This window comes from Sabethes cyaneus, chromosome 2 (assembly GCF_943734655.1).
Source record: "Sabethes cyaneus chromosome 2, idSabCyanKW18_F2, whole genome shotgun sequence".
Taxonomy (NCBI): Eukaryota; Metazoa; Arthropoda; class Insecta; order Diptera; family Culicidae; genus Sabethes; species Sabethes cyaneus.
The window spans coordinates 109,436,858-109,459,695 of NC_071354.1; the positions used below are offsets into that span (position 1 = coordinate 109,436,858).

At 42.6% G+C, this 22,838-nt stretch overlaps 1 protein-coding gene across 2 annotated transcripts in view; it reads left to right on the forward strand.

The window, feature by feature from the left end:
* The window catches only part of LOC128734052 (zinc finger protein OZF-like), a 164,667-nt gene that overhangs the window by 63,656 nt on the left and 78,173 nt on the right, over positions 1–22,838 (forward strand). The window lies entirely within an intron of this gene.

Consider the following 22,838-nt stretch of genomic DNA (forward strand, 5'->3'; position numbering starts at 1 on the left):
TTTTCTTTTTATTTAATTTCCAGGTTTCGTATTCTACTAACACGCTGCAAAAACTTCAGTAAAACAATCATGTCCTGACAGAATCTCTGTCAGGACTTGCCGAAGTTGACTTTGGCGTGGCGCCTGTCGACCCACCCGGATACTCCCGGGATAGGTCGATGTGTCCACCGGCCCATTGTGGAATCAGACCATGCCCGCTGCCATGTGTTCTTCGAAGCCGATCTTGTGGTACTCCGTATGCCTCTAGTTCCACGTTGGTTAGTTGAAGCATGCGTTTGGCAGTCAGCACATAAAGGCAGCATGAATGACTGCAGTAATTCTTCTTTATTTCTAGCTGCGTCTACGCAAATTTCGTGAAAAAAGCGATTACAATTTCCTTCGCACTTCTATAGTTCACGACTGTCGTTGGCGATGCAATTTTTGATGTCACACTTCATGATTACATGCGCGGCGGTCCAGTTTAAGCGACGAAAATAAATATGTTGTAAATATTAGAAGGAATGCGTCCGAGTTTGAAGACATATATGCCTTGAAAACGTTGTACTGCTCCTTGGTTCGAAGTGTTCTAGAGTACGCAGTTCAAGTCTGGGCACCATACGCCACTGAGCATTGTCGTCGGATTGAGAGTGTTCAACGTTCTTTCATAAGGTTCGCACTTCGACGTCTTCCATGGCTGGATTCAGTACACCTACCTGAATACGAAAATCGATGTCAGTTGATCAATCTAAGCACTTTAGCTGCACGACGAAGACTGTTGCAAAGGCTATTTATTCGCGATCTTCTGATGGGAACAATTGTCAGTAGTTCATTACTGGAGCAAGTCAACTTTCACGCACCTCAACGTCGACTACGAAATCCCTCACTGCTATGGACAACCACGCATCGTACTACATACGGCCAAAATAATCCGCTAAACTTTTGTTGCAGGCTTTTTAATGAAGTGTGTCATTTATTTGACTTTAATTTAAGTAGAACTAATTTTAAAAATAATATTATAAACATTAACTGAATCTAGTCTGAACAGCATTAAGCTGAAGACAGTACGCAAATAAATAAATAAATTAAAATAAAAAAGTGCCAGCATGCACGTTAGTCAATAATACCTACTAAATACACGGTACTATGACGCGAGTCAAAAAAGAACGTCCGTTCGGTCGGACGGCTAAACAGCTAAACTAGCGCTATTAAACGCATTTCTCACGTCGAGCGTGACAATTGCGCAATAGCGGATACCTGCCCTCTTGCGCTGGATGGCCACCTCGGCTGTCTTAGTGGCAGACAAGATGGCATTCACCGTAGATTTGCCTTTTCGTAAGCCGAATTGGTTCCCTGACAGACCGTTTGTACCCTCAGTGTACTGTACGAGTCTGTTAAGGATAACCCTCTCCAGTACCTTGCCGGCAGTATCCAGTAGACAGATCGGCCTATATGACGAGGGGGCACCCGGAAGTTTTCCTGGCTTCGGCAATAGGACCAGGTTTGTCGCTTCCATCTATCCGGGAAGTGGCCATCTTCCAGGCATCTACTCATTACTGCTCCGAATAATTCGGGAGCCTCTGAAATAGCTGCTTTAATGGCCAAATTCGGAATTTTATCTGGTCCCGGTGTCTTGCTCACCTTTAAGGATTTGATGATCTCAATGAGTTCCTCGTTCGTAACCGCCACTTCCTCTTCGACCTCGAAACCGCTGTCGCCCACGTTATTTTGGATGTTCAACTGATAGGCCGGTTGAAATCGCTACTCTGCCTGATGGTCACTGTGAATGTAGCCATTGTCTACTCTCCAGTCTCCATCAGATCAGGACTGACGAATATTTTTGTTTGTCTTTTATTGTCTAGTAGCGTAAGGTTTACCCTTTTAAAAATGCTACTTCCGATTTGTCGATAAGTATAATATAGTGTTACATTTCTACCCAATTATTTAAACTAAAACTATTACTCTAATTACGATTTCAAAAGTAGAAGCAGCCTCTCTTAAAAATTACTTCGGAATTTGCACGCTTTACTATAGGTGTAAATAGTTCCAATTTATTACACCCCTGACGAACAATGAGTTGGCGTCATTCATTGTGTTATTTGCCGGTATAACTAAATTTTGCAAACGTCGACCGCAGGCATGTATCAATTTTCGGTTCAGTGTGGCTCGAGCTTGTGTTGCTGTCAGCTTCCTCAGGAAAATACAGGAAGGATACGAGTAGAAGACTTGCAACGAGCATCCCAACAAGTTTTTTTTTGGAGGTGGGTCACGTGATAATACCGGTGTTGATTCTAGGCCAATTAAACTACTTTTTTATAGCAGCAGACGTGTATTGCAGCTTAAAACTAAATATAATGAATTGGAACCAGGTTACATATTTTTAATAACTTCTGACTCACATGAATAGTCTCTTTTAACCTCAATTTTGTTTAGAACTCGTGGATTGGCTGATCGATATGTTCACTGTTAGGTATAAAATTTTAATATAACTACTTAGTTTTCCGCAACATTAATTGTTAATTTATTTTTATTACTGCTCACCTACTCAGGAATGATCTATATTATTTAATTATATTTTTCGGCTCAGTCACTTCAACGATTTCACTGTATAGTGTAACACGTGAGAAATATTTATTAACTAGAAATCAACTTTAACTTTTACTATATAATATTTTACCTTATTAAGTTAAACCAAACTTTACTGCTCAACTCCTCTTAATCTTTAATGTTTTAAGTAAATAATTTTTAATTGTAGAACGAAATATTTTAGCTTAATCGCAGCGCACTTTGTTTATACTCTATTGCTCTTTAGCAAAAAAAACTCTTTAGCTGTTGATGATAATTGCGATCGATGCCAATTGTACTTATGTCAAATCTAGGCAATGTGTCCAGCGGTGCTTACATTACCCCATCCCGTAACACTGGTGTGGGCTCTGCCTCCACGCCAGCTTTACGCAAGCGAACCTCGAGCACCGCCAGCTTTGCTACAGGTCGTTTGAATTCTCCTTTTGCTGTTTTTACCAAAGCTTGTCTGATCCTGCCATCACTTCCTTTTATTACCGTCGTCACCTCTCACCCAGGGGCGGACTGGGAGCCAAAGGGCCCACCGGACCTTTGATATTAGGGGCCCCAGTTTGCGATATTCTCATGATAGTAAATTAACACAAAAAAAGACATCTACTCTAAAGACATCAGCGTTACAAGGACAGTAAATCGAATGAATGTGGGCTCTATTTTGTAAGTCATGTTGTGCAACTCGACTCGGCTCAGGCACTGTCGAGTGTCGAGTATCGGGAGAACGGGCAGCATAGCGGCTCGATGCTCGAAACAAAACAAACTCAGTCGTTATTAGAACCGAGTTACCAGCTTTTAGCATGTGCGTCATAGTAGCGGTTCACGGTACTTTAGTTTTGACGCATTTTTCTTCAACCCAATCTTCGCTGCTTTGAGTTTTAGTTTGTTCAGCCACCACCTCAGATTCTGTTCTATCGACAATATCCATTTTATTGGGAACCCTAGAATTTCTTCACACGATTTCAATGTGAGGAATGTCCGAGACTCTGCGCGAATCTTTTTGGTTCATCCTGTTGGAGCTGCGGAAAAAAGAACCCACCGTGTAAAAACTCCAGTACGAAGAGCACGTGCTCGCCAGTCCAAAGGAGAGGTTCATCAGCAACGACACACGGAGTTTCCACAAAACGGTCAGGTGCAAGAATTTTGCCATGCCTGTGATGTGCAATGATAGTGCTGGCAACCTGCTTACTGACCAAACGACGGTAGCAGCCAAGTGGAAGAGTATTTTCAGACGCTGTTGAATGGAGAAGTAAACATGAAGATCAGCAGCTACAGGATAAGAATTTTGAGCGAAGGCCAAGCTGTGGAGCCGCCAACACAGGAGGAGGCCAAAAGAGCAATCAGTGAGCTGAAAAACGGTAAGGTTGCTGTAAAGGATGGTATCCTGGCTGAACTTCTAAAAACGGGGAGCGAGCGCCACCTCATAGTCAGGAACAGAATATGGGAGGAAAATAAATATCGGAGGAGTGGTTGATTGGCCTCATTTCCCATAATTTTAAAAACGGACATCGACATGAGAGTAAAAACTATCGAGGCATCACGTTACTCAATTTTGCCTATAAGGTGCTCTCCCTATTTTGTGTTTTAGACTGAGTCCGTTAGCTGAGTTCTTCGTTGGCGAGTATCAAGCTGGTTTTCATGAGGGTCGCTTCACGATGGATCAGATATTTACCATGCGTCTAGTAACTGACGAGTTCCGGGAGTACAATTTGCAGACTCATAATATTTTTATGGATTTCAAGGCGGCATACGATTCAGTCAAACGAAATGAGCTGTAACAGTTAACGCTAGGACATGGTTTTCCCACAGGACTAATTACGTTGATTCGTGTGACGCTGGATGAGTAAAAATTATGAGTCAGAATAGCAGATGAGACCTCACGTGCTTTTGGATTTTGCGGATAACGTCGATATACCAAAATCAAAAGTAGAGCAGCGAAAGAAGCCTTTAGGTCATTTATTGAGAAAATGGGACTTACCATTAACACCGCCAAAACGAAGTACATGGCGTGGAAATCCAAATGGTGTTGGTGTCGAAGAGGAACTGAATATATTTTGGTATGCTCGTGACATGTGACAACGATGTAAGTCGCAAAATAAAACGACTAATTACAGCTGCGAATTGGCCTTTACGCAGGCATTACATTTTGTAGCTGAAGTCCCGTAGCTTGCAAATTCGCGTAAAACAGACGCTCTAGAGAACACTAATCCTCTTGGTGGCCCTTTACGGACATGAATCATGGACGCTAAAAGAAGCTGATCGACGAATGCTTGGGGTTTTAGCGTAAAATTTGGCAAAATCCAAAATGGAGTGTAGCGCAGACGCATGAACCAAGAATGCAAATATGCTGTTATAATGAAGATAGCACAGTGTGGCAGTCTGCGCTGGATTGGTCACGTGTCTAGAAGGCCCGTCGAAAGAGGAGCCAAAATTATTGTAAGCAGAGAATCAAGAAGAGGACGTAGACTTCGGAGTAGACATCGCACTTATAGATGTGTGCTATCGAGGATGATGCACGTTCAGCTGGTGTTCGAGAGGTTTGAAGAAAGGTAGGACCATAATTCATTCGGCGCAGGATCGATAACGGACCGTCGCCACTGAAGTAAACTGAGTATGGAGCTTAAGCCGACAGTTCAATATTTATAAGTAGTCAAATAACTGCGGATGAAATACTAATTCTAATTGTAAATACTCAGAATTGAAGCTGGTAATATTTTCGGAGCTTGGACCCCAACAGCTCAACTTAAATGATTTCATGAATCATGGGGCCCCAGCAATCGAACATTCGTGAGTCATAGAAAAAGTTTAATTGAAGTATAAATTTTGGTTTAAAGTTCGGGCCGCAACAGTCCTATTTGAAGCTTAATTTTCAATCATCAAATCGTATGATTTCATAAATCATGGGGTCCCAACAATCGAACTTTCGTGAGTCATGGAAAAAGTTCAATTGAAAGAGAAATTTTGGTTTAAACTTCGGGGCTCCAACAGTCCCATTTGAAGCTGAATTTTTAATCATCAAATCGGTTGATTTTATAAATCATGGGGCCCCAACAATAATCAAATCGGTTGATTTCATAAATCATGAGACCCCAACAATCGAACTTTCGTGAGTCATAGAAAAAGTTTAATTGAAAAAGAAATTTTGGTTTAAAGTTCGGGGCCCCAACAGCCCTATTTGAAGCTGAATTTTCAATCATCAAATCGGTTGATTTCATAAATCATGGGGCCCCAGCAATCGAACTTTCGTGAGTCATAGAAAAAGTTTACTTGAAATAGAAATTTTGGAAAGTTCGGGGCCCCAACAGTCCCATTCGAAGCTGAATTTTCAATCATCAAATCGGTTGATTTCATGAAACATGGGACCCCAACAATCGAACTTTCGTGAGTCATGGAAAAAGTTCAATTGAAAGAGAAATTTTGGTTTAAAGTTCGGGTTTAAGGTTCGGGTTCGGGTAGTCCCATTCGAAGCTGAATTTTCAATCATCAAATCGGTTGATTTCATAAATCATGGGGGCCCAGCAATCGAACTTTCGTGAGTCATAGAAAAAGTTTAATTGAAAAAGAAATTTTGGTTTAAAGTTCGGGGCCCCAACAGTCCTATTTGAAGCTGAATTTTCGATCATCAAATCGGTTGATTTCATGAATCATGGGGCCCCAGGAATTGAACATTCGTGAGTCTTAGAAAGAGTTTAGCTGAAATAAAAATTTTGGAAAATCTCATTTTGTGTAACAACGAAATTTTTATTGGGGCCCACCGGGCATTTGCCTGGTTGCCCGGTGGGCCAGTCCGCCCCTGCTCTCACCCAACTTGTAACTGTCGCGTAATGCCTCAGCCTCCGTAATTTTTTCATCTGAACTGTTTCGTACCGCTGCAACAGAGCTTCGTAAAAAATGGTTGGGGGTTAATGCTGCGTCGACTTCCAAATCCAGTGGCAAATATGTTAACGGGCGCGAGTTTACTAGGTCTTCAGCTTCTGCTAACGTTGTCAAAAGTATTTCATCGGTTAATTTCCTTCCGTCTTCCAGCGTGTTTAATGCGGTCTTCACCGACCGCACTAAACGCTCCCACGCTCCGCCCATGTGGCTCGCAGAGGGTGGGTTAAAGTTCCACTTAGTGGTTGCATCCGTAAATGCATTGTAACACTCATTTTCGATATCCTTAACAACTTCTTTGCTTGCGCCTTTAAAGTTGGTACCATTGTCCGAAAAAAAAACTCTATTGGAGAACCTCGTCGGCAAACAAAACGTCTTATAGCCATTACACATGACTGAGTAGTCAAACTATGAGCCACTTCAAGGTGAACCGCTCTTGTGGTTAAGCATGTGAATAATGCAATTCAACGCTTCTCAGATCGTCGACCAACTGTAACGAGAATTGGTCTAAAATAATCAACGCCCCTGAAACTAAATGATCTTCTGTAAGGGGTCAATCGTTGAACGGGAAGTGGTGCCATCCTGGGAAGTACCGGTTTACTTTTCCGAACTTTGCTTTGGATACAAGCCTTTGCGGTAAGCGCTCACATTTGAAAAATACAGAAACGTTGGCGAAGCTCGTTCACGACCGTCTCCATGTTGGCATGGCCATATTTCTGATGGTAGTGCTCTAGTACCTTAATTGTAATAGGATGCTTTCTGGGCAGTATGATAGGACAGCGCATTTCAAATGGGATAAACGTTGCATTTTTAGTCCGTCCTTCCATCCGAATTACGTTCTGGTCGTCGAGAAAAGGAGAATTTGTATACAGTGGGCTGTCCTTTTCCAGCGGAAACCAATTCTCAAATGGAAGTTTTTGATTTTTTACTTACTTTACTTTAGTGGCAACGGTCCGTTACCGATCCTGCGCCGAACGAATTATAGTCCTCCAGTACCGTCGGTCCTGGGCTGCCGTTCTCCAATCCCCACGAACACCAGCTGAACGTGCATCGTCTTCGACAGCACACACCCACCGGGTGCGGGGTCTGCCTCGGAGTCTACGGCCTCTTCCTGGTTCTCTGCTGAAAATAGTTTTGGCTACTCTTTCATCGGGCATTCTGGCCACGTGTCCAGCCGATCAGCTTCCTTTAGCGTCCATGATTCGTGTCCGTAAAGGGCCACCGGGAGGATTAGTGTTCTGTAGAGCGCCAGTTTTGTGCGAATTTGCAAACTACGGGACTTCAGCTGGCTACGTAATCCGTAGAAAGCCCGATTCGCGGCTGCAACTCGTCGTTTCACTTCGCGGCTTACATCGTTGTCACATGTCACGAGTGTACCAAGGTATATAAATTCCTCCACTACTTCATATCGTTCCCCATCTAACTCCACCTCGGCACCAACACCACTTGAGCTCCCACGTTCCCTACCAGCAACCATGTACTTCGTTTTGGCGGTATTAATGGTAAGTCCCAATCTCGCAGCTTCCCTTTTAAAGGGCCTAAAGGCCTCTTCTACTGATCTACGGTTGATTCCGATGATATCGACGTCATCCGCAAAACCAAGAAGCATGTGAGATTTCGTGATGATAGTTCGATTCCTTTCCACGTTTGCTCTTCGTAATGCACCTTCCAAGGCAATGTTGAATAGCAGGTTAGAGAGTGCGTCCCCTTGCTTCAGTCCATCCAACGTCACGAAAGCAGCTGAGGTCTCACCCGCTATTCTAACGCATGATTTGGATCCATCCAGCGTCGCACGAATCAGCGTAACTAGTTTCGTCGGAAAACCCTGTTCTAGCATTATCTGCCACAGCTCATTTCGTTTAACTGAATCGTACGCCGCTTTAAAGTCCACAAACAGATGGTGTGTCTGCAAGTTGTACTCCCGGAACTTGTCTAGCAACTGGCGCAGGGTAAACATCTGATCCGTCATGGAGCGACCCTCACGAAAACCAGCTTGGTACTCGCCGACGAAGGACTCCGCTAACGGTCTCAGTCTGCAGAACAGGATACGGGAAAGCACCTTGTAGGCAGAATTGAGCAATGTAATTCCTCGATAGTTTTTACACTCCATTCGATGTCCCTTTTTGAAAATTGGGCAAATGAGGCCATCCAACCACTCCTCCGGCATTTGTTCTTCCTCCCATATCCTGACAATGATCCGGTGGATTGCTTCGTACAGCCGCTCGCTCCCCGCTTTTAGAAGTTCAGCCGGGATACCGTCCTTCCCAGCAGCCTTACCGTTTTTCAGCTCACTGATTGCCTTCTTAACCTCCTCCTGTGTTGGTGGCTCCACAGCTTGACCATCGCTTACAATTTCTATCCTGTCCCTGCTGATCTCCTCATTTACTTCTCCATTCAATAGTGTCTGGAAGTGCTCCTTCCACCTGGCTGCTACCGCCGTTTTGTCGGTAAGCAGGTTGCCAGCACTATCATTGCACATCACAGGCATGGCAAAATTCCTGCTTCTCACCGTTTTATAGAAACTCCGTGTGTCGTTGCTGGCGTATCGCTCCTCTGCACCGGCAAGCACGTGCTCCTCGTACTCGCGTTTCTTTAGACGATGGATTCTTTTTTCCGCAGCTCTAGTCTCTCTGTATCTCTCTCTGTTTTGACGCGTTGCCGCAGTGAGCATGCGACTCCTGGCCTGGTTCTTTTCGTCTGTCACTCTCTGGCATTCGGCATCAAACCAGCTGTTACGCTGTCTTCCACGCGTCGTGCCTACCACCTCTCTCGCTGTTGTTTGGATGGCACCATGGATGTTCCTCCACAGCCCATTTATATCTTCTTCTTCTACCTGCTGTTCTGCGATTCGCTGGTGAATCTTCCTGGCGTACTCCACTGCAACGCCGTCTGCCGTTAACCGCTGGATGTTGAAACGCAGCGTCCTTTCAGTGCGAGCTTTCGCCGTGTTCGACAGCCTTGCGCGAATCTTACTCACTACGAGATAGTGGTCAGTGGACAGGTCGATATTTGGTCCACGAAATGACCGTACATCGATAACATCCGAAAAGTGTCGACCGTCAATCAAGACATGATCGATCTGAGAGCTAGAGTCTCCATTTGGATGCCTCCAGGTTTGTTTCCGAATATTCAAACGTGGAAAGTAGGTGCTACAGATGGCCATCCCTCGGGCCGCGGCAAAATTTATGAGCCTCAGACCGTTATCATTGGTCGACAGATGCAGGCTATGTCTTCCAATAACTGGACGGAAGAATTCCTCCCTCCCGATCTGCGCGTTTGCATCTCCGATGATGATTTTCACGTCGTGTTTTGGGCACTCTCCATAGGTCCTCTCAAGCTTGTCGTAAAACTCGTCTTTAGCATCATCGGATTTATCATTTGTCGGTGCGTATAAGTTGATTAGGCTATAGTTGAAGAATTTGCCCTTAATCCTCAACACGCATATACGGTCATCTACGGGCCTCCACCGGATAACTCGTTGCTTTTGTTTTCCCAACACTACGAAACCGACTCCATGTTCAGCTTTCTTACCGCCACTGTAGTAGATGTGGCACTTAAAAGAAGTGCCTGCAATAGGGTCTACTGCACGGAACTCCCTTTCTCCGGAATTTGGCCACCGAACTTCCTGAATAGCAGCGATCTCCACTCCGAGTTGATGCAGCTCTCGAGCAAGCAAGCCAGCCCGTGCCGGTTCATGGAGAGTTCGGACATTCCAGGTACCAAGTTTCCAATCGTTATCCCTTAATCGTTTTCTTGTCCCTTGCCGTGTCCTATACCGATTGTTCCGTCCTGAATTTCTTTGTTCGTTGTTCGTGGTAATTGAGTTTTCGGTATACTACCTCACCGGGGTCGCGATACCTACATCCCGCTGATGGGTCTGCCATCTTAGGTATAGCTTGCGGGATACAGCATTTCATATTCAGCCGCCCGTTACGAGACAGACGCTGTGTGAGTCGCCCCTCACCTGGAGAACAGGCGCTCTAGTTCGCACCTCCTAGCTTAGCTGCTTCAGTAAGTACGTGAAGCATTTCCGGGTAAGGCCATCGACCGTCATCATTTGACTTAGATCTGCGTGGAGGCGCCAGGTGGGAGCTTGAGAGAGCCAGAGCTATGTTTGACGCTCCTTCCAGGTAACTCTCTCCATTTCATACCCATTTTGATTTTTTAGTAGTACCTTAATTTCATCTTCGAAGGTGTCAACTTGCGCTGTTCTCCACAAGTACGATTCTGCGATCTCTCGCGTGAGAGGAACTATCACTACTGCCAGCTGTTTCAGTGTTAAACATCTAACTTTATCTGGCGCTGAGACCACCTCGATTGGCTGCTTTCTTAATTTTCTACGACAATTTGAGATAAAACGGTATGTTCAAGCAATTGTTCGTACTAAAACCATCCACTTTGATATACGTAACGGATCTATTGTTGAATTTGGCATCGTGATATCATGAAACAAATGAGCTACCCGAATCTCCTCTAACACATTTGGGATAATATTCGGTTGCGTAGGCCAATATTCCTCATGATTGTTCAAAAATTCTGGGCCACGAAACCAGGGAGAATTAGAGTCAAAACGTCGATTAGGTTACCATTTTGTAGCTTCATCAGCCGTATTGCATTTTGAAGGTACCCATTTCCATTCGCTAAGCTTCGTAAGATCATGAATTTCCCCAATACGAAAAGCGACGAACGGTTTGTATTTTCGGTGCTCAGAATGTATCCATGAGAGAACTGTTGTAGAGTCAGTCCAGATAAACCGCTGTTTCACCGGCAAAAAATGTGATTCTACTATGGTCCTCATTAGTCTGGAGCCTAATACTGCGGCTTGCAGTTCTAGGCGTGGAATGGTCAGCTGTTTTAGCGGAGCCACCTTCGACTTTGCCATGACCAACGAGCACATAGGACGTCCTGCGACTAACATGCGAAAATACCCAACACAGCCCATCGCGTCTGAGCTAGCATCCACGAGAACGTGAAGTTGAAGTGAATCGTAATCGGCTTCCTCTCCTTTCGCGAAATAATATCTGGGAACTGCAACTTTATCTATTTCAGGCAGCTTTCCAACCCAACTCCACCACAATTCAGTTGACTCATCATCAATTTCATCATCCCATTTGCTACCGCTACGCCACAAGTTTTGTACCAGCATTTTTCCGAAAACTGTGAAAGGGGCCAGCAATCCTAGCGGGTCAAAAAGACTCATCACACAACTCAAAACCGTTCTCTTGGTGGGCCGACGCTTACTTGTAAGAAACGGCATGAGGTCGTCACGTAATTTTGTGGAAAACGCAAACTCATCTCGCTCCGGGCGCCAAATAATTCCAAGAACACGCTCTAATCTAGATTCTTTATCTTGACTGAAGTGAACCGTTTGATCTTCTTTCTTCTCACCCAGCGACTCAAGGACTTCGTTTGAGCTGGAGACCCAGTTACGAATTACGAATCCACCACTCGAATGCACGTAGCGTACTTCTTTTGCCCTTTTGATAGCTTCTCCAACCGTATTAACACTGTCAAAATAGTCATCCACATAGTGGTTTTCGACAATTACTCTACACGCATCAGGAAACTGCATTTTGAACTCATCTGCATTTCTGTTTTTAACAAATTGTGCCGAACATGGTGAGCTCGTTGAGCCGAAGATAACCACATCCGTCACATACACTTCAGGCCTTGAATTAGAGTCATTGCGAAATAAAAATCTTTGAGCTTGCTTGTCTTCGGTCCTGATGCGTAGTTGATGGTACATCTTTTTTATGTCCCCTCCAAATGCGACTTCTCTCTCTCTCGAAAGCGGCTGATTACAGACGGTAATGATGTCAGCATATCAGGATCTTTTAATAGAAAGGAATTCAGACAGATACCATTTACTGTTGATGCCGCATCCCAAACCAAGCGAAGTTTGCCAGGTTTCTTTGGGTTAATCACCATATTCAGGGGTAAATACCACACTCTTTTTGGGTCACTGTCTTGTAATTCCGAATGAGTCGCTTTGTGGGCATACCCCTTCTCCAAATATTCAGCGATCATGCATCGTACTTTCGCATATAGTTCACTATCACGCATCAAACGGTTCTCTAGTCCTTTTAATCTTCTTAGTGCCATTGAGTAGCTATTTGGAAAGCATGGGTCGTCAACCTTCCAAAGAAGACCCGTTTCAAAACGGGCTCCTATCCGTACCGTCGTTGTGTCTAATATGTCTCTTGCTCTACGATCTTCCTCTGACTCTGGAAGCAAAGCGATAGGAATACCGGTCTCTTCCATAGCATATTGACTTCTCAGCAGGTCATGTAAATCTTCGTTAGAAAGACCGCTGCACGCATGATGCCCGACGAAATTGCTTTTCTCATCGACAATTGATATCGGGCCATATATTGTCCACCCTAGTTTGGATTTAACAGCGATTGGCTCGCCCGGCTGTCCCACTCTCGTTTCAAGGGGTGTATATAGATGTAAATCTTTTAGTCCGATTAAAATTCGAGGAGTGCCATGTGCATAATCGCTCACCGGTAGATTCCGAAGGTGCATAAATCGTTTGGTAACTTTCTTCATTGAAACTGATTGCTCTGGGAGCTTTAACTCTTCCACTGTGTGAGCATTACGAATTTGAAACCGCTCCGTCGATCCTCGTGCGGAAATCGTCAAATTAAGCCTCTGAGAATCTTTTTCGACTCTGGTAACTCCTACCGTCCAGGTTACGCGAAGCGGTTGGACTGCACCCTTTGCCTTTAACTGTTTCACTATCGACTCTTCCACCAGTGTATACGAAGACCCTTCATCTAGAAACGCAGTCGTATTGACTACGTTATGACCGTTATATAATGTAACTGGAACCGTTCGAAAAATTACTGAATGATGCTGGATTCTATGGACATTACATTCCATATTAAATTCTTCTGGGTGCAATAAAGGATTATGCGCTTCACTGCAACTGCCAACATTGCAGCGAAATTTTAATTTACAGCGTGCATCACCGTGCTCATTCAAACAAAGTTTGCATAGGTGCCATTTATTAACTAATTCCCACCGTTTTTTAAGATTGAATTTTCGAAATTCCTCACAGTTTCTGATGCGATGATCCACACGGCCGCAGACCCGACAGGGAGTCTTCTCCTTCGTTATTTGCATTCGTTTATTATCGTCGTGCTCTCGGTGAGCATGTATATAGCCTTCAGACTGTTTTACGTAGACCTTTCCTCTCTTGGTGCGAATTTCACGTTCGAGCTCGTTATCACCATACGCTGTTGCTTCACAAGCATCCCGCATTATTTCTGCTAGAAAATTTGCCAGTGTTCGCAATGTTGCGCAACCAGCACTTCTCTTATACCGTATCCACGCCATTTTCGTTTCTGGAGGTAATTTCTCCACCAGTTCTTGGATAAGCATGGGATTTACCAGATGGTCAGTTAGCTTAGTAGCTTCCAAATGGTCGGTGAGCTGTTGTACCACCATACCAAATCTGACAAACGTCGTTAGATTTTTACTATCAGGTTTTCTGGCCTCTCTTACTTTCTTTAATAAAACGTTCAAAGTCTGTTCAGGTCTCCCGTATAGCATTCTAAGCGTTTCTATTATCTGCGGAACAGAGTTTGGTAAAAGCATCCGACTACGTACAGCCTCTAGGGCATCTTCCTTTAAGCATTCTTGCAAGCGTGCGAGGTTTTCTATATTTGAAAAGCCACATGCTTCGTTAGCTGTTTCATAACTGATAATAAAAAATGTCCAGTCTTCCGCGCGCCCGCTGAAGATCGGAAGTTTCTTTGCTAAAAACTGTCTTGCAGGTAGTTGAGCTTTAGTAGGTCCTTTCGGCACTGTGTTCGGTTCAGAATCAGAACCATGATTAGAAACAACAGATTGACCATCTGAATCTGCAGCCTCTGATTCGATACCAGTTGTGGGGGGTAACTGATCGAAGTCGGGTGGGTCGTTAGGTAGTGGATTTTGGATTTGCTTCGGCGTCGAATGTTTCTGGTATGCTCCGCGATAATCTTCCGGCTTTGCTTTTCCCGGCTCTTTGTTTATTTCCACTGCTTCATCATTATTCGACTTTTTATTCACGTCTCTGTCTTGTGAGTTAGCAGAATCCACGTTGCGTATAGCAAGCATGCCTCCCACAACACCTTCATTTCGTTTTAGCCTTAACTGTTGCAATTTGTGAGTCAGAGCATTACGAGTTGCTTCTTGTTGCCTAAAGAAAGCCTCCTCCTCTTCAATAGCTTTTTGTAACTGTTCGTTCTCTATCTCATATTCCATTTGACGCTTTTCTCTTTCAATTTGTTGGCGCTTTTGAAACAATTCCTTTTGCACTTGTAGCTGTCGACGGTAGAGCAACTTTTCCTGTTCCATTTTTCCCTCTTCTTCTCTCTGGGCATCAGCAATTCTTTGCATTTGTTGCGCGAATATTTTTTTACCAGTCTTAGAAAATTTTCGATTCTGATTCCCTTCTGGAGCTTGCTTAATAAATTCAGGGTTATCCACTGAATTCTTCCGATGATCATCTTGCGAGTTTTCCTTTTCAATCCGTCCTGCAGGATCAACTAGATCAACAGCTGGCTTTTTCTGGCCACAGTCTTCTGTCTTTTCTTTCATCGCAGCCCTGCAGCTTCGGCAATTCCAGGAAACATCTTTTATCTCGGCGGTTACTCCCACACATGCGAAATGGAACCACTGTTCACATTGTTCGCAGAGTACCATTCCTTCGTCTGCGTGATCGGGTTCATTACAGCCAGCGCAATTGTATCCGGTAACCTCAGTATCATCTAGGTTAGGTCCAGTCGCTTTATTCATTTTTAAGAATGTTGATTCTAGGCCAATTAAACTACTTTTTTATAGCAGCAGACGTGTATTGCAGTTTAAAACGAAATATAATGAATTAGAACCAGGATACATATTTTTAATAACTTCTGACTTATATGAATAGTCTCTTTTTTAACCTCAATTTTGTTTAGAACTCGTGGATTGGCTGATCGATATGTTCACTGTTAGGTATTAAATTTTAATATAACTAATTAGTTTTCCGCAACATTAATTGTAAATTTATTTTTATTACTGCTCACCTACTCAGGAATGATCTATATTATTTAATTATATTTTTCGGCTCAGTCACTTCAACGATTTCACTGTATAGTGTAACACGTGAGAAATATTTATTAACTAGAAATCAACTTTAACTTTTACTATATAATATTTTACCTTATTAAGTTAAACCAGCTTCAAAACTTTACTACTCAACTCCTCTTAATCTTTAATGTTTTAAGTAAATAATTTTTAATTGTAGAACGAAATATTTTAGCTTAATCGCAGCGCACTTTGTTTATACTCTATTGCTCTTTAGCAAAAAAAAACTCTTTAGCTGTTGATGACAATTGCGATCGATGCCAATTCTACTTATGTCAGATCTAGGCAATGTGCCCAGCGGTGCTTACAACCGGCTTAGTCCAAAGACAAAGCGCACACAGCAATTTAGAGCTACTCGAAGGCGATCGAAGCAGGCTGTTCTGAGGCGAACGTGAAAGACATCTCCAAAAAGAAAATGCGGTAGGATTAGCGATTTGAACATTTTTAGTTGGGTTTCAACCGGTGCCGTAGACATACACACATATAACGTCCGCAAACCAGCATAGATCTTTCCACACTGCTGTGTTATTATGCCTTCCCATTGAAGATCACTTTGGAATATAAATCCCAGATTAATAACTTTTTCTGACCACTGAATATTCTTGCCGTCCATCTTGATGTCGGGTATCGATGACATTGACCTGTCAGTTCTTCGACGTCTGCTTGTAACTAACAATGCCTTGCTTTTATCAGCGTTGATCACCAATCCATTTCGCTGGGACCAATCAGAGATCATTTCTAGGTCTTCATTCACACTACTGATTATATTGCGCACACGGGCCGAGTCGTCCAATGTAGAGTTGAACATCATCAGCATACATTTGGATAGAGTAATACCTAAGAACCGTCGGAAGGTAATTTATGTGGCAACAGAACAACAAAGGGCCAAGTACTGAGCCTTGGGGTACACCAGACGCTACTTCTACCATATTCGAGAAGCGGCCGTTGCAGAACACCGTTTGTTTTCTTCCTTGGAGATACGACTGGAGCAAGTTCACAGCTGCAGAAGAGAAGTTGAATTGTGCTCCGAATTTATCCAATAGATCCCGATGAGGAATGGTGTCAAAAGCTTTCGAAAAGTCCAATAAAAGCAGGATGCCTACTCCTTTTTTATCGACTATTCCCGCTAAGTCGTCGTGAACCCTCAGCACGGCGGTTTTGATGCTTTGACCTACACGAAAACCAGCTTGGAATTCACTTAGTAGGTTGTTTCTGTCAATATATGAAATCATTTGCTCTTTGAGAAGTTTCTCGAATATTTTTGATAATCCGCATAATATGCTTATAGGACGTACATTTGTGATGACTGTAGGGTACAAGCAAGACTCCAAGAGTCAAAGCTCACGTCCGATCGCTATAACTTTATTCCAAAAACTGATTTTCTTGTTTCGGACACGCAGAGCGTCTCGCATAGAACATTCTCTGTTTCCCTCTCTTTCTCATTCATTTGGGATATTCTCCTCAAATTCAGACGAGGTTTTACTGCACTGAAGCAAAAGACTTAGTTCTATTAGATTTGTTTTATACATACGTGATACATTTAGCTTAGCTTGTACCCTACAATGACGTTTAGATGAGGTTTCTTTTTTAGTGGCAAAACCTTAGCTTGTTTCCAACAACTCGGAAACGTAGAGGACGCAACGAGATGGTTATATAAGTGAGTTATGTGTTGGATAACCAACGGTAAGATGGCTTTAATAAAGCCGATAGGTATACCATCCAGTCCTACAGCATTTGACTTGATTCCCAAGATACTATTAGTAATTTCCCACCAATGCACTTGGCGAAAAGTGAAAGCGTACGGCGATGGTGATGTTGCGCTTGAAGAACTTCTTTCTATGGTGTCAGTGGTGGTATAGTTCGACAGAAAAACACTATTTACTTCGTCAGAAAGTTTATTTACTATCGAAAAAGAGACGAACACATCTCTCCGGTTCTTAGATATCTAACTGATGAGAACGGGAAACCGAATAGTAAAAAAGTGGCACCCAAAACAACAAAACGGTCGCTACTCAGATTACACGTCGGAAAGCCTGCACACGCATAAAGTCAACACAGCAATCGCGCTTATTGACAGAGCGCTAAAACTAACGAGCGTAGAAAAACGTGAGGAGAGCATAGCATCAACCATAACTACTTTACGCAATAACAACTACCCCGAACAGTTTATACACAATACACTCAAAAAACAAGTACATCTTCTCTACAAAACACTACAAAACACCGAAAGAACGAATGAAGAAGATACTCTAACGGGTGGCAACTAAAATTTTGGAATTTTTTTCTCAAGCTGTCAAAGAGACAGATACATGAAGAAAACCTAATTTACCGAAATTAAAGATACATTATCCATTGTTAAAAAAAATAGTGTACATTTGTAAACGGTCCGTAATCGGCTTTTCGGCGAAGCTTTCGTTTGACTTTTGACATCGAAACAGGAGCGTTGTACGGCCGTCATGTCAACTTTGCGAATGCTTTTCTTGATTTCTACCAATCAACTGTTTGTAATTCGTAGCTCTCCAGTTATTTTTGTACACCAAGGAACTCAAAAGCCCGAAGAAATCTTCGATTGGGCGCACTGAGACAGATTTTTCGGGTTGTGGGTGTTTGGGTAAAAATGGGATCGAATGGGTATTCAGGAACTAATTAATTGATAGCCAAACCAGAGGGCTTGTTGTTGAAGAAACGAGAAAGAGAACGATGTCCTTCTGCGTTCACAATTTTGGCTGGTCTTCCACTACCTTGCTTGCGAATAGTTGTTGGGCATCTTAGAATATGGTAAACAGTCGAAGCCGCAACATATTCGCTTTTTAAATGTTTTACCGTATACTTTTTGCCGAGATTTCTGTAGCAGTTCGTAGAAGTGTACAACGCGCTCCCGAAATGCTTCTTGTTTCGACGCCATTTTTAGCAAAACTGGGCAAGCAAAAACAAAACAAAAAATATTACCAAAAAAGGTGTGAGAGAAAGAGAGAGAGAGAGAGAGAGCTAATATGTACATACTCTCATTTCTCTCTGAGCTCGTTTGTTGTTAAGCATGAGGGCCGCAAAAAAAAATCCAAAATTTTAGTTCAACTAAAGGCCACCCGTTATATGTATTGATTCCACATGTCCCAGGCCTGAGTGAAAGGATTGGAAAAAGTTTGCGCAAGCATAATGTCATCGCAGCATACAAACCAAATGACAAAATAAAAAACACTCAGGGTGGCAACTATCTGGAAAAACCTGGAATTATCAAGGAATTCGAAATGATCTGGAAAAACTTGGAATAATCAGGGAATTTTGAACAAAATTAGGGATTTTTTCAAACAACCGCAATGTTTGATTCATAGAGTAGCCAAGCACACTTCGAAATCGATAAAGAAGTACGACGCACAAGCGATAGATTGGGTCAGCGATAATTAGCTCCCTGATTTGCAAAGATATGGCAAATTTAAATATGCCACTCGCTTTTCGTTCGGCGTAAGACCTGTTAAGGCATGTGACTCGATTCGCAGAACATCGAAGTAAATGCAAGTGGCAGGGCAGCTCAGCAAAATTTGGCTTTTCAGGTAACTCTCTTCGCAGAACAGAGCCCAAAACCTCATCAAAGACGTCTATGCGAAATAACGTTTTATAGAATAAATATAAATCGAGTGTCTTAGTAAAATTCACGAATAATCGCGAAAAATGTAGGAGAAATTCTACTATCTCACGGCAGTCCTTAAACTGGCTGATGAAGGTTACAAGTTGTAACCGAAATACGGTTGTAGCGATCCTACCATCCACGTTACGAATTTTAGGATCTGGCTTGGACACGGAGGAATAAAAGCCGATAGGTCATGTAAAGTAAAGTAAACCACGTTGGTCAGAAAGTTGGCTAACGGTGGTATTATTTAACGAAAATATTTCGTAGAATGCACGGCCCAGTTTGTCAAAGGTACGCAGCGAAATTATAATTTAACACAAGCTCAAGTAAACAGCTTTTTCCGCATGACTTATGGCTCGGAGAACGAAAATCAAACATGAACATTTCCACGTGTCTTGCAGAAAAAGCATCATGGCGAGTTCTAGAGTTAGCCGCAATGAGTGCTAAAGAGTTCGGTGCTGCGAGAAGATGAGTGCGAGCGACACTCTCCGCCAAATCAATTATGCTTATCAATTTTTCACCCTCCGCTTGGGCAAGAGTTTGCGCGGAAAAAAGAACAAATAAAGAACTCATCCGCGGAGTGTGATTTTCCGGTCAGCAGAATAGGAGAAAGCGGTTGGGGAACCCGCCTAGGGAAATAGAGTAGGTGGGGAACTTTCTCCATTTCAGTAGGTTGGGTTGCCCGCTGTATGGGGAAAATATACGAGAGTTCTTGATAATTCTTGCAGGATGGTTGGCACATGGAGCAAATGCAAAACTTTTCCATTAAACTTTATTTTAGAGTTTAACTTTAGCTAACATCGGTGGCTGGAAAACGAATATGTAGCTTGAGCAGAAATTGAGATCACTTCGTCAAGTACGAAATTTACAAATGGTGAAAAGCGGGGTAAAATCACTTGATCGTGAAAGTGTAAGTCATTTCAGAATGTCGAAAAATATTTTAAAGGCACTTGTATTGAAAGCAGAGGAACAGCAGCTACTTCTCTAGAAGAGAATAGGTGATGTGAAAACACAGATAGAAGTGAGTAAGTTGGACGAGAAAATTTCAGTAATTGGATAATTTTTCTAACTTCCTCGTTGATTGAAAAATAATTCAAATATGAATGGGCGCATTTCCAGTTAATATTATATCGCAATATGAAGCCTGAAATTTTATTAAACATACCTGGAAAAATCAGGGAATTTTGTTTTTTGTGTCGAGTTGCCACCCTGTGTAAGATTCTTTTCCCTTCCGTATGAGTCTCCGATTCCTTGAATCCGTTCATTAAAAAAAATTGAAAAATGCTGCACGATAGACTGGTGCTTGCCAATTTCCCCATAATGAAAAACTCCAAAACGAAAAATTTAGAAATTTAGAGTTAGAATGTGGGTTTTCCGTCATTTCTATTGAATTCTCCGCCGGCGTGGAAAATTTTGTGAAAAGCTTGTTACAACTGATATTTTTCCTGGATTGCTGAGAAAATTTTATTGCATTTTCATATACATAAAAATTTGTTCTAAAGTTAAAAGTTAAAAACTTTTAAAAAAAGCGATGCCTGAAAAATTATTATTAACTCCACATCCTATGCGCGTAAGCAAAATTTCATGAAATCCTGAGATAGGATAGTTTTGAAAAATCTAATCCAATGAGACTACAGTATGTATCTTTCAGATGGGACAATAAGCTTGAAAATCGGTTACCTAAGCCATTGCCGAGAAAATTCAGTCCTATAATTAGATAATTTTTCAGGTGAGCTCTTTGAAATCAAATTATGAGCAATCAAAACGCTACAGCCAATGCTGAGAAGTGTCTGGTTTCAAGTGAGATAGACTCAGATATTTGCTAATTTTCCAAAACTAAATTGAATGGCTGGAGTTGTTTGGGAGCCTTGAAAATGCGGAATATTGAGCGAAATAATTGCCTTTCCTCCACAATGATTTCCCTGCTAAAAGAAATTAGCTTCAATCCTTTAAAGCAAGTTCTAGTCATCGGTTCTACCGTGGCCGATTTTGCTGTCAAAAGTGGTCCGGACTTTCTAATTTCTTTCTTTCTTCTTACTAAAAAAGATTGCAATACTAATTGAAATATTTGTAAAATAATCGTAATGTTTTTTTGTAATTGAATTAAATTGAAATCTTTTTTCTTTTTCTCTTAGAATTGATACAGTCAAAAAAAAATTAACATATACATATCAAATGCAAAACTATAAATATTTTCCATCCAACTTTTCCCGTGCTTTAAAGTGACTTAAATCGGTTCGGTAGTAGAGATGGGATCATTTAGAAATTGGACACTGCATTTTGGCGATAGCGGCACTCCCAGTGGCCATGAATGCTAGCTTTTGGTAGCGCTGGGTTATTTGTAAACAGTTCTGCTCGGTATATTTTTTCGCAGTTTAAAGGTAACATGGCTTCGAGATATTCATCATACAGGTGGAGAAATGAAAGTAATTTTGAGCGGTCACCTGAAGAATCTATCAGAGCGTGCGTCGTCACGGGAGCTGGCGGGACTGACGGATCGTCCTAAAGGAGCTGTGATGTGAGTAATTGAGGGGTGCAAGGAAACTCTTAGGGCTGTCCGCAAGGCGTAGGCGTAGGCCAGACGTTGGAGTTGAACCATTGATTGTCAATTGCGACTGCGGGTCATTCGGAAAGTTATGGCTAATCTCAGCGTCTCGGATTGTGCTTTGGCGAAGAAACTGAACACTGACCGCTGGACTGTACGGCGAATCAGTCTCGGAATGGCTACAAGTATTACCGAGTAAGTGGGAGGCCAGCAGAAGCCTCAAACAGTAAAACAGTAAAGGCTAGAATCCGGTCTCGTAGGCTGTGCGACCGAGTGGTGACGAAACGCGATGCAGGTGTCTGACTCAATGATGAATAAGCTTCAGAGAAAACCGATTTCAGCCAATCCCAGGGGTTAAATTCTTCATGCTCTGACTCGCGGCAGGGGTCAAATTCTCTATGCTCTGACTCGTGGTGGGGTTTGTAGCAGATTCGAGATTGGTTTTGGGGATGGGTTTGTGATAAAAGGTCATCACTTGGCAAGGGAATTGTTACATTGGCATCCGTGTGAAAACCAGTGTTTTGTGACGGATAAGAATTCGGAGATACACAGGGGTAGGTGCTTCACCAGGCGAATTTTGCCCTTCATTAAGTCCCATGATCGCCTACGGCAGTTTCAGCATGCATGCTACAATGGACAATGGACGTCATCTCAACCGAGCTAAGTGCACCAAATTGTCCCCGGGTTCGTCCAGTATTGAAATACTGGGGGACAATGAAGCGAAAGCTAAAGATGAAGAGAACAGTCACCAAGCGACATTGGTCAGATAAGAAGTTCGAGGTGCCGGCTGGCCGTGGCCGTGGCTATGTAAGGTGTATACCGGCTGTCGAGCGGTGTCAGCAGTAGGTTTTTTCATGCAATGTAACATAATTTCCTATGTTTTATTCTTAGAAACTGTTTCGATTAAAAAATAATCAATGCGGGACACTTTCCAGGATGCTTAGTAATCCGGGACAGTCTCGCATAATCCGGGACGTCTGGTCAGCCTACCGTACTATTTATGTGAATTCCACATAGTTTACAAGCATACTAATAACGCGTTTACGTGAAAATTGTAGATGTTATTATTTTTTCCAATAAAATGATTAACTAACGATTATATGTAAATGCCTGTAGAGGAACTTGTTT